Source organism: Alexandromys fortis, unplaced genomic scaffold (assembly GCF_014885135.2).
Source record: "Alexandromys fortis isolate MF-2015 unplaced genomic scaffold, M_Fortis_MF-2015_v1.1 scaffold_108, whole genome shotgun sequence".
Classification (NCBI taxonomy): Eukaryota; Metazoa; Chordata; class Mammalia; order Rodentia; family Cricetidae; genus Alexandromys; species Alexandromys fortis.
The window spans coordinates 1,379,074-1,390,805 of NW_026067994.1; the positions used below are offsets into that span (position 1 = coordinate 1,379,074).

The following is an 11,732-nucleotide window of genomic DNA, read 5'->3' on the forward strand; positions in this document are numbered from 1 at the left end:
ACTAATAACACGTCTCCTGCGTCTTTGCCAGGGGCCTCTTCAAGGGCCATGTTCTGGGACTATTCCTGTGTGTGATGTTTGAGGGCTTACTACTGGGAATGGCACCCCAATAGGACTCAGAAGAAGCTAGAGGCAAACATTTTTTTAAGGCAGAAGAAAGTGGGGAGGAAAGACTAGGGAATGTGGATTACAGAACTGGGTACCTGCTTAGAAATAACGCATCGAGATCACAACTGGAGAAATTACCTCTCTTAAAGCTACCCATATCTGAATTTCCTTGGGGAACATGTGCGTGTACTTTTGTTTTTTTAAAAAAAAAATGTTGATTTGAAGCCAGGCAGTGGTGGTGCATGCCTCTAATCCTAGCATTAGCGAGGCAGAGGCAGGCACATCTCTGTGAGTTTGAGGCCAGCCTAGTCTACAGAGTGAATCCTAGGACAGTCAGAGATAAAAAAATAAATAAATAAATAAACGTATCTCAAAAAAAAAAAAACCAAATAAATAAATAAGAAAGAAATAAAAGAAAAAAAAAGACTTGAAATAACTTTTGCCTGTAAACTTAGTCAGTGAGCCCAGAAGATTTGCTTTGTGTGTGGACTGTGGAATTCCTTCATCTTGGCAGTTCAGAGCCTTCATTTCTCTTCTCAAGAAAGCTCATTCATTTAGCCCAGAGCACAGCTTGTGGGAAAATGTCAGAGCCTATGGCTGCATCCCATTTCCCACACAGCTTCTTTCACCTGAGCTGGAACAGGGGAACTTGACCTCAGGGCCAGTCCTTTGGGGGACATCAGTAACGGTAATGGAGCTTCGGGCTGTCTCCTTGACAACAAAATAAATGGATCTGTGGTTTGCTACAGCCGAAAGAATTTCAGCCTTCCCACCACTTGTTTTATAGATGTGGAAACTGAAGCCAGGCAGATGGGTGATTGACATCCCCAAATTTCACAGCTTGTAAGCGGCAGCGAGTCAACGCTCACAATTCCCAAAGCAAGGCTACACCTGTGTGCACGAAGCACTATTTTCTATCACATGAGTGTAAAACTGGGCTGGCTGGCCAGGTTTCTCGCTCTTCACCCAGCTGCCCTGGTGTCTTTCAAGTGCGGTCACAGTCTCCGCAGTATCTGGAAAAACCAGATGGCCCGATACCATTCAAGTGTTTGCAAGGAACCGCAGTTAGCAGGGACTGGAAGTTTAATTTTACCACGACTTTCCTAAGAATAAAATTGTTCACAAACTTGATCACCCCTATGCAGTCTCGGACTTGTTCCAAAGTGCAAGTGCTTCAAAATCAAAATCTTGAGGAAAGTCAGCTGCATCCCTGGGGCCTCTCCCACCAAATCCAGACTAGGCTGCTCGTTCCCCATTTCATACCTGCTGGAAGGTTCCAGGGGAGCGGAGCCAGCCAAATATGACCAAGCCCCAATTACAGACCCAAATCAGCTTCAGTTGACTTGAATGTGAAAACCATCCCTGACTCAAGGTGAGACCATAGGAATTCCTGTTGCTTCAGTCCATTCAGGATGCTGTGACAAAATGCCTTAAACCGGTTCTCTCCAGTTTAAAAACATGAACAGTTGCAGCAGGGCGAGGAGGTCACTTCTAGCCAGACACAAAGTTGCTAATCTTGTGCATGAAAGATCTCCCTGGATCATTTAATCCCTTCCTAAAGTCACCTACCTCTTTTTTCAACATTTGGTTTTTTTCAAGACAGGGTCTCACTATGTAACTTTGGCTAACCTGGAGTTAATTCCCTGTGTATCCCAGGCTAGCCTCAAACTCATAAAGATCCACTTGCCTTTGCCTCCTGAGTGCTGGGGTTAAAAGTGTGCACCACCACCACCCACCCTAGGTCTCATGTCTTAATATTATCTCTCTGGGGTTTAAAGACCACCATGAGTTTCAGAACAGACACAAATATGCAAAGTTCAACCCCTGTGCTGAGTGGGACTTCAGAGATGGGGGATCCACGGCTCACTTAGAGGTCCTCTGTTGGACGCAGACCTGAGCTGGGTCTACAGAGCTCAGCCTCAGAGAACATCTATCTGGAGCTGAGTCTGCATGAGGTTTGCAAACGAATCAGCCCACAGAGCTTGAATAAAGCAAAGCAATAAGAACTGGGAAACGTAACAGAACTGAGATCATGACTGCTTATATCTTAGTGCACTTGGTTTTCTTAGCAGGCCAACTCCTGTGATGGCCTTGAAAGGGAAGTCTTAATTATGCCCTGTTTGGAAAATGTCATGAAAATAGATCAATTATTTTTGAAAACAAAAAGACTAAATATCAGCAGCGTAATCAGAAAGACCTTCGTCATCCAGATGAGCGACCTCATTTCCTGATTGCATTGGGTGGTTGTGTCTCTTCATCTGAAAATGTCTAAATTAAGGCCTCTGGGAAGCAAACTCATAACTCTGCAGGAAATAACAGTCTAGATGAAAATAAAACTTAATTAGCTGGGTCCTAAAATTATTAGTATTAAAAGGAACTTCAGAAGTCATCAGTGAAACACACACAGTGGACTTACCACTTGGACTCCAGGAGGAGATGAACAGCAAAAGGGACACGATCCCTTTCTCCAGCCAGTACTTTGCTCACACAAAAGCAGCAAACATGCTCTATGATAGCACGGCAAGTCATGTCTTCTAGCTCGTGATTTAATCATATTACAGAAAATAACTCGAGGAAGTTCAGGAAGACTGACTCGTTTATAGGTAGAACTGCTATGAAAACCTGGGCCTGGTGGTACCGGCTCACCTTGCCGTGCTGTTCTTGCAGAGGACTCAGGCTCGGGTCTCAGCACCCACATGTTGGCTCACAACTATCTGTAACTCCAGTCCCAAAGTATCAGATACCCTCGCCTGGACTCTTTGGGCACTTCATATACATGGTGCATACATGCAGGCAAACAGTCATCCTGGTAAATTAAAAATAAATCTATTTTTAAAAGATTGTACACACAAAAAACATGTTTGTTGCTTTCGTGTGAGCAAAGTACTGGCTGGAGAAATGGATCGTGTCCTTTTTGCTGTTCATCTCCTCCTGGAGTCCAAGTGGCAAGTCCACTGTCTGTGTTTCACTGATGACTTCTGAAGTTCCTTCTAATACTAATAATTTTAGGAGCCAGATAATTAAGTTTTAATTTCATCACTTGGGTGTGGCACAGCTGGGTCCCTTTTCATAGTCACAGTGTCCAGGGAAGTCTTTGTTTTGATTGGGTCAAGCAGAGATTTATTCTTTGGTAGCTATTTATTTTGGACTTCCAATCATAGAAGCCTGTTTTACATAAAAATTAATAGAATCGGACAGGGTGAACAATGGTGGTTGGTAAAGCAAATTCTTCCACTAGGACTCTTTAGCTAGACCATTGAGGTAGGCTCCCGACTTTGCACAATAACTTAGTAATTCTGTGACTTTTCTTTCCCTTGAAGAAAGTCATTGGCTAAACTTGATTCTAAATAGGATCAGAATATTTTGTATATGAAACTTTCTTTCAGGCTTCTATTAAGCTGGTTGTTCCTGTAGTTACATAGAACCCCCAAGGCACACACACACACACACACACACACACACACACACACACACACTCGCTGTACTTGACTATCTTCATAGCTTCAGACTCATTCCATTCTAATTTATATTCAGCTCCTGTATTTTTAAATTCCTTTATTCCTTTCTGATACTTCTTTGTTTCTTTTTCTTCCCCCTTCTGCATTATTGCTCTGATTGTCGAAGGATTTGCTTGGAGGCAGAGTGAAGAGGGGAAATGGAGCCTGTCTTCTTTTGGTCACACTTGCCGGGTTGTGTGCACTGACTCTTCACAGCGTCCTATTTCCTCTTTGGATGTGAGTGTGGAGATGAAGGCGAAGGTAACCTAGCTTTTGAAAAATAGTGGATTAATGGTGCACACTTTGAATTTTCTGTCTCTATTTATGTTTTACTGAGGCCCCCCCATCTCTCATGAGATGAGCTGAGGTATCTCATGTCCATTGACAATGGCTTTCCCAATATTTCTCAAAATTTCCATAAAAGGGACAAAGTGGAGCTTGCATTCTTAAGGCCTCTTCCTCCCGGGCTTTTCTCTGTGTGCTACTGTGGCTCCATTCATACCTCACACAGCTCTGTAATTGGGAACTTTTTGTCCTGCCTGGTCCTGTAGCAGCTTGTGAAATTGTGAAATAACCACTCTGAGGCTTAATGTTATTACAAAATGCTTGGCCTATTAGCTCAGGCTTATTATTGACTAGCTCTTACAACTAAATCAACTTACTTCTAATACTCCATATTTTACCACGAGGCTCAAGACTAGTTACCTCACATCTTGCTTCCATGGTGGTTACTGGTGTCTCCCTTGACTCCACTTTCTTTTTCCCTTTATCTTTGCTTGGGTTTCTCACCTGGCCCTATTCTGCCTGGTGATTGCCAAACCAGCTTCTTTATTAACCAATGGTAATATAAGACATATTCACAGCATACAGAGGGGCATCCCCCCTACAACTCTGTCTACTCTGTGAATTAAATCTACGACAACCACCACCGCCCACTACCACCAACAAAACTGGACCAGTTCCATTTATTAAAAAACAGTGATGAACATCACTTTAAAATTCATATACTGAAAATTTGATCCCCAAAGTCTTGTCAATATATTTGAGGTGGGGTTTTGGAGGTAATTAGTGTTAGATATATCGTTAGTGAGCTTGGGGCCTCCATGTTAGCATCGATGGCAAAGGAAGAGCAAGTTAACAGGCTTGCTCTGTCTTGCTATGTGGAGCTCTCTGAGATGTCTTGATGCAGGAGACAGCCCTCTCCAGCATGGACAGATGCCAGTGCCATGCTCTTGGGCTTCCCAGCCTTCAGAAGAGGTCTGACTGGATCTTTATGCTTTATAAATCACCTGGCCTCCCACACTTTGTTGTAGCAACAGAAATGCTTTCAAAGTTCTGGGGAAGAGGGAGGATTAGTGCTAACGTGGGTGTATAGTGCAAACTCCTTCAAAAGGAAAGGTCGGCCTCACTCTTCATAAAAATGGACTTTGGCAACACCATTCCCAGGAAACCTTACCAGACCTTGACTCATTTCAAAGATTTCACCTTTTTATCTCTTTGTCTTTCTCTTAAGGACAAGACCTTTATCTTGTCTCATGAAAAGCATCTTTGGATCTTTCTCTTGTCTCTAGACTGTTGGCATCAACGTAAAGAGCTTTATAAATATTTTTTTAATCCATTCAGATAAAAATAATTCTCTATCAGATGGGATTCCAGTACCAGCCTGAGAAATTAGCTTTAACACAATGAATATTTGTTTTAACATTTATTTTATAATCTTCTCACATGTGAGCTATATGAAGCAATACTCGGTATAAAAGAAGGGCAGGAGTCACTTGCCATGCTGGGTCCTTTGGATTCAGAATACTTCCACAGTATAGCTGGTAGGTGATACTGAAAGACTGCTTGTCTTGGTCTAAACTCCACAAGCAAGGGGCATGCACTGCTTGGGCAAGAACGCTGGGCAGCTGGGAAGCATCAGGATTCACATCTGTAGAACTAGGAGGCTTTTTCTGTACATAATCAAGACTAGAAAGAGTCTAAAGATGGGTCTGTGATAACAAGTCTTGCGTAATACCAAGGTTTGAGCTGAGAAATTAAGACTAGTTGAAACAAAATCCAAAGATTAAGAATGGAGTATCTTGAGGATGACTGGGGACATTGTGAAGTTTGGGAGCAGGTAGAGGTGATAAAGGATGGAAGGACATGGGAGCATTGTCACTTGATTTCTGGAAACATGTAAATTACCCACAGTGGCTGATTGCATGAAAATAGACACAGACTTAGGCTTGCAAGAAAGTCATATCCAACTGTGCTGTGTGACTCAATCATTCATTCAGTAAGGCATAGAGTGCTTACTTAACAGTAGCACCATGGGGAACAAGAAACAGAATTCTTTCCAATTAACTAGTTCCTTGTGCCCCCACGGTTGATTCTACATGGTGATGCTGAGAGTATTTACTAGAAAGATCTGACTGATTTGGGGGAATAATAAAGTTTCCCATATAAAATTATATTTTAGGAGAGAGGTGAAAGTTAAAGGTATTTGGGAGGAGGGTACAGCATGAGCAAAAGCTCTGTACCAGAAAGCAAAATGGAATGTATAAAGAGCATCCTATTGAAAACACAGTAACGAAAGAAGAGTAATTGGTGTAGGAGGGTCTTCTTTCTATGTGTTGCTTTCATTGGTTGAATAAAGAAAACTGCCTTGGCCTTTGATAGGGCAGCCCTTAGATGGGTGGAGAATACAGAACTGAATTCTGGGAGGAAGAATGAAGTGTGGCAGACGCCATGGCTCTCCTCTCTGAGATGGACGCTGGTTAGACTCATGCCAGTAAGCCACAGTCAAGCGGCGATATACATTAATGGAGATGGGTTAAATAAATATGTAAGAGTTAGCCAATAAGAGGCTAGAAATAATGGGCCAGGCAGTATTTAAATTAATACAGTTTCCGTGTGGTTATTTCACGGGGTAAGCTAGCCAGGCCAGGAATACAGCCTGCTCCTTCTACAACAAGAAATTAGGCTGAGTGCAGCCTTTAGATGCTGGATGAGAAGTGAGTCGAGATGTAGGTTTAAGACGGGGTTGTGCCTGGAAAGGGAGGCTGAGGAGCACTTGGGTCCAGGCTCGATGACTGTGATTGCACACTACTGACATGACAGGAGAGGGTGTTGAAGACCCTTTCAGGGTAATTAAGATTTATGAACTGTAATATGGCATTGGACCATGAACACGGAGAATGAAAACTCGCAGAAGGCGGTGATAGAGGAGGTCAGCAGAGGCAAAAACTCTTTTAGGATTGGCGTTAGGAAGAGGGACTTCCTCCTGGCAAATGCTAATCTCTTGACTTCTACACCAACCTGCTTTAATTTTCCTCCTGCCTCATTGTCTATTGCGTCATTCTCCGATAAATGTATAAACTGAGTGTTTCGGCACCAGATGGATAACCTGAAGGTAAAGCTACCAGAAGTCTAAACTGACAACGTGCCTCTTCAAAGGTATGATTGACAGGAAGGTTTCTATTGTAATACAATGGAGAGGACAGTTAGAGGTATCTGGAAGAGCTTCAGAGCAGATAGAGAACGCAGTGGACGGAATATGACCAGCAGACTGGTGGAGTGGAGGGAGGGAGGAAGATAAAGTTCAGGCAAAGGAGACCAAGAGAAAAGGCCAAAAGCAGGAAGAATGAGGGAGGGGGCAAAAGCAGGGAGAACAAGAGCATTCAAGGAAGAGAGGATCAAGAGCAGGGTTATATGCAAATGAGAAGCTGGGGGCGGGAAGCCCATGAGCTGGTGCAGCTTAAGATTGGGTAGGGGAGGGTACTTTTGATATCAGCAAACCTGGAGGTCAGCAAGTTCTGTGGTGTGCTAACAGGCATCACAGTTAGCCATTTGCCACTCCTGCCAGTGATAAGGGACAATGGCTTCAACAAATTCCTGAGGAATGCTGGCTATTGTCTAACTGCCAGGGTTTAGGAAAATGGAGTTTCCTTTGGACATCACAAAGAAGCCATTGACGGTCTCTGTAACTTTGAGAATTTTCAAAAATCGGACTTTCTGGTTTGAACAGTTAATTCTTAGTCAAATAAGATCAGAGATGGTGAGACAGCATAGAAGAGGAGTCGGATCAGAGATGGTGACACATTGTAGAAGAGGAGCTGGGCTGAGGTTCTTCCGTTTCTCCTTCCTCGCAGTGCCTGTGTTCTAGAAAACAGTTACATAATATATAGAAAGTCAGCGGTTTGAAACCACCTCAGCATCTGAACATGTAAAACATAAAAATTTGGGGGTGGTGGGGAGATTAAGAACATGGACTGCTCCTGCAGAGGGCCTGAGATCCGTTCCCAGCACCAAGATGGGCAGTTCTTTACTGCCTATAACTCCAGCCCCAGGGAGATTTGATGCTGTTGTCTTTTATGGGGACCTGAGCTCACATGCACATACTCACACACGGACACACCGACAATCGAAAGTAAAATACATCTTCAAAAATCAAAAATAAATAAACGTTTAGATTAAGATTGTGGGGTTAAGGGCAGTGACATGATTCCGTAGGTAAAGATACTAGCTGCCATGCCTGATGACCTATGCTCAATCCCCAAAATCCACATGGTGGAAGGAGAGAATCAACATGACCTCCACATTCATGCTGTAACACAGGCATGCTCCCCACACACTAAATACAATAAAAATACATGGAAATTTAAAAAGAAATAAGATTATAGTGTTGGGAGAAATAAAGATTGGGATTTTTATCCCCATATTTATCATAACATTTCTTGCATCCAATAACATCACAATGAGTCTCTCAAATGTTTGTTTGTTTGCCTGTTTATTCATTTTAATTGAGATAGGGCCTATCTGTGCAGCCCTGGATGGATTGAAACCCACTACGTGGCAAAGGCTGGCCTTGAACTTGAGATCCGCTCCATCAGCTCCTCAGTACTGGGATTACTGCATGTGCCCTCACACCAGGCCATCAGCTATTTTTTTCTTTCTGAATAGAGATTAACATTGCAGCAGATTTGGGCAACTGGGTAGGGCTTTTCTTTGCACCAGTTTTTGGAGAAGTGAGCACAAAAAGCTCTTTTTCTGATTACTGTTCACCTCTCCATCCTCTCCTGGGAGTCAGGTCATAAGCATTGGAGCTCTCAGTAGGATCTATTAAGAAGCTTTTGGGTTGGCCGCCAACATTAAGGAATACTGATGTGTAAACATACAAATTATATATGGTAGAGCAATGAGAGAGGGTATTGGTCCCTGGGTATTTTAAGTGGTGTGAATTTAATTCAGTGAACAGCTTGAGGGGCTAAATGAGCTGAGGAGCCAACTTTGTGGTCAGTGTGGTAAGAGAAATTAATAGCAGCTGGAAAACACTAGCAACCCCGGGGCTGGAGGCATAAAAATGAGGTGGCATTCCTTTATCACAGGGCACATTCCCTCATCAAAGCTGGAATTTCATAGTCTTGGAGCCAGGGAAGAGTCTTGGCCTCTGTCAGGGGAGCAGGGGGAGAAAAGGACCTTGCCTCTTTACTCCATAGTCTCTCTTGGCAGTGTCTCTAAGACAGGATCAGCTAGAATACCACTATCAAGAGATTTGGGGAACTGTGGTATCCAGGGATCAGCCTGGTGAATCAGGAAAGATGTGGACCAGGGGGAATGGAAGGGCAAGCAACTAGGCCCAGGACTGTCCCCCAAATGCACACCATTGTGATTGATCTGGGTTAGCTCACATAACTAACTTGAATTTCAACAGATTGTTACCACCTTCCCTTCCTCCATCTTGGGGCTTTCCCCTTTGTGGCTTCTTTTCCTACTACCTCTGCCCTCTTCTTAGTTAACAAAGAGGATCATCCTAGTGTTGGAGGCCATGAGCTTGCTTCTCAATCTCAGAAGAGAGCTTTTTGACATGCATCAAGAGAGGTGCCGGGAGACAACCCTCTTGAGAGCCTGTGCTCACCCAATGATCAAGGATCAGCCGGGAGGAGCAGACTCAGGTAATGGCCCTGGAACAGGTCATGAAGGAAGGAATATTACATGTGAGGGGTATTCCTCTCCTCAAAGTAGATGAGGGACAATACATATCTGCTTGCTACAGGACAGGCACAGGTCTTGGGGAGGTCAGTTTGGTCAGAAACGCAAGAGTAATAGGGGTCCAGTATCGAACATCCGGGAGAGGGGGCTTGTGCATTTGAACTCGGGCTGGCAAATTGTGGATGTCAATATGGCAGGATTAAGAGAACCCAGTATAAAGCATTATTTCTAAGTATTTGGGTAAATTTTAGAAGAAACCACCATTTGAACCAGTGAACTAAGAAAGTCTGCCCTTGGGAACGTGGGTGGGCACCATCTAATTGGCTCCAGGCTGGGACAGAACTAATTTCCCCTCCCTCTCTTCTGGATCCGGCAATGCTTTCTTTCTTCCTTTCCTGCCCTTGGACATCCAAGATCTAGGTCGTCTGGGCATCAGATTCTAGGACTTACTTCAGCAGGCCACCAGGCCTTCAGGCCTTGGTCTTGGGTCCAAAGTGACACCATTGGCTTCTCTGGGTCTGGGCTTAGATTGAGGCAGGCTACTGATGTCTGGGATTTTCTGGTTTACTGCTGGGCATATTACTGGACTTCTCAGCTCCTGTGATTGTATAAACTAATTCACTTAGTAAATCTTCTCTTGTCCGCCTGTATCCATCCGGCCAGTTCTGTCTCTCTGAAGGACATCCTTAGTATAGTACCCTATTTTCTCTGGCCTCTGGGGAGTCAGGTCTCTACAGATGTGACAGTCTAGACTGAGTTGGAGGTTTACAGTGGAAGAGACTTACTGGATGTGGCTAAAATGTAGGAAAGAGGCTAGAACCTGTGAGGCATTGAGCCACCCAGTGAGCAGAGTTTGTTCTGCAATCAGAGCAGGCTTGGGAGCCAGGGAAGGCAGAGGGGAGAGCAGTAAGGGCAACTAAGTGATAAGGTTATGTAAAGAAAAATAGAAGGGAAAAACATTGCCTAATCCAAAAAGAACACGCTTGAATCTTGATCCCACGTAATATGCTCCCTGATCCCTAAGGAGAATTCCCTACCTTCCCATGCTATGTGATCGCAGGCAAGGCAAATCCCAGAGCCTGGGTCAGAACAACTCAGAAAATCCTCTGTATGCATTTGCTGTGTTCCTTAGCTGAAGGGCCAGCTCAGTGCCCCCGGGGCTTTGTGCAGCTAAGTTGCTGACAGGCTCTTCAAGAAAATGCAGAGAAGTTCTACTTCTGTTACAAAAGGGCTCTATTTTCCAAGTGCAGGCCTCAGAGTAGCTGGATAAGGGGAACAGCAGTCCAGGTTAAGAGTCCGGGGTTTGAGTGGCAAAGACCTTAAACCGATGCTGCCCTGGAAAGGGACAGAGAGCCCATGAAGTGCCAAAGACCCACCCCGCTCTTGGCTAATCTCACAGAAAAGCGGTCCAGACAGTTTGGCTATGGGAGGAGAGGAAGGGCCAAAACTAAGGCAGTTCTCTGGGGGTGGCAGCTGTATCAAGAGACATGTTCTACTCAACAGGAACAGAAGAACGGTATCACAAACCAATCACATTAATGCCTGGACTTACCCGGAGAGGATGAACTTCTCGGATCCAGACTCTACCCCGGGTATTCTTCATTCTTTCTCTCCTTGCTCCTACCGTGTCTTCACCTCATTTCCAGCAAGGAAATCTGAGGTCCTAAAGGGTTGCGGAGATGCTCAGAGCCTGTCTCCTGATGTCCCCACCCCCAGTTCTTTCTATATTTAGAAATAATGTGGGCAGTGGTTCTTGCAACTCAAAATCCACCTCCATGTACTTTTTTTTTTTTTTTTTTTTTTTTTTTTTTTTTTTTTTTTTTTTTTTTTTTTTTTTTTTTTGAAGTAATGGTCAGATACTGTGGCTTCTCAGGACCTAGCTAATCTTGTTAGTAGAACCATGTCAGTTTCCAAGACACCACGTTACTTAGCTATCTTAAATACTGCCTTAGATGTAACAGCTATAAAGAGCTAGTGCAAAACTCCATGGGACCTTAGAAACCATTCTCTCCAATCTGGGCACCTTTGAGAAAACCATAGCTTTATAGCATGGAACTTGAGCCACTGCATGCTTGGCCCAGCCCACCCCTTCTCAAGTGAGAGGCAAAGCAAGGTTTTTTTATCTTAGCTTGACATCATCTTTTCCCATGGATG

At 43.9% G+C, this 11,732-nt stretch overlaps 1 long non-coding RNA gene across 2 annotated transcripts; it reads right to left on the reverse strand.

The window, feature by feature from the left end:
• Positions 1-3,648: 3,648 nt before the first annotated feature.
• Positions 3,649-11,229, reverse strand: LOC126512335 (uncharacterized). 2 transcript variants are annotated; one of them, XR_007595015.1, is made up of 2 exons: positions 11,131-11,229; positions 3,649-3,875 (listed from the first exon to the last, which is right to left on the reverse strand). It is a non-coding gene; the product is annotated as an uncharacterized lncRNA (long non-coding RNA). The 2 variants fall into 2 exon arrangements; XR_007595014.1 differs by having other exon boundaries at positions 3,649-7,748; positions 11,131-11,179.
• Positions 11,230-11,732: the final 503 nt, after the last annotated feature.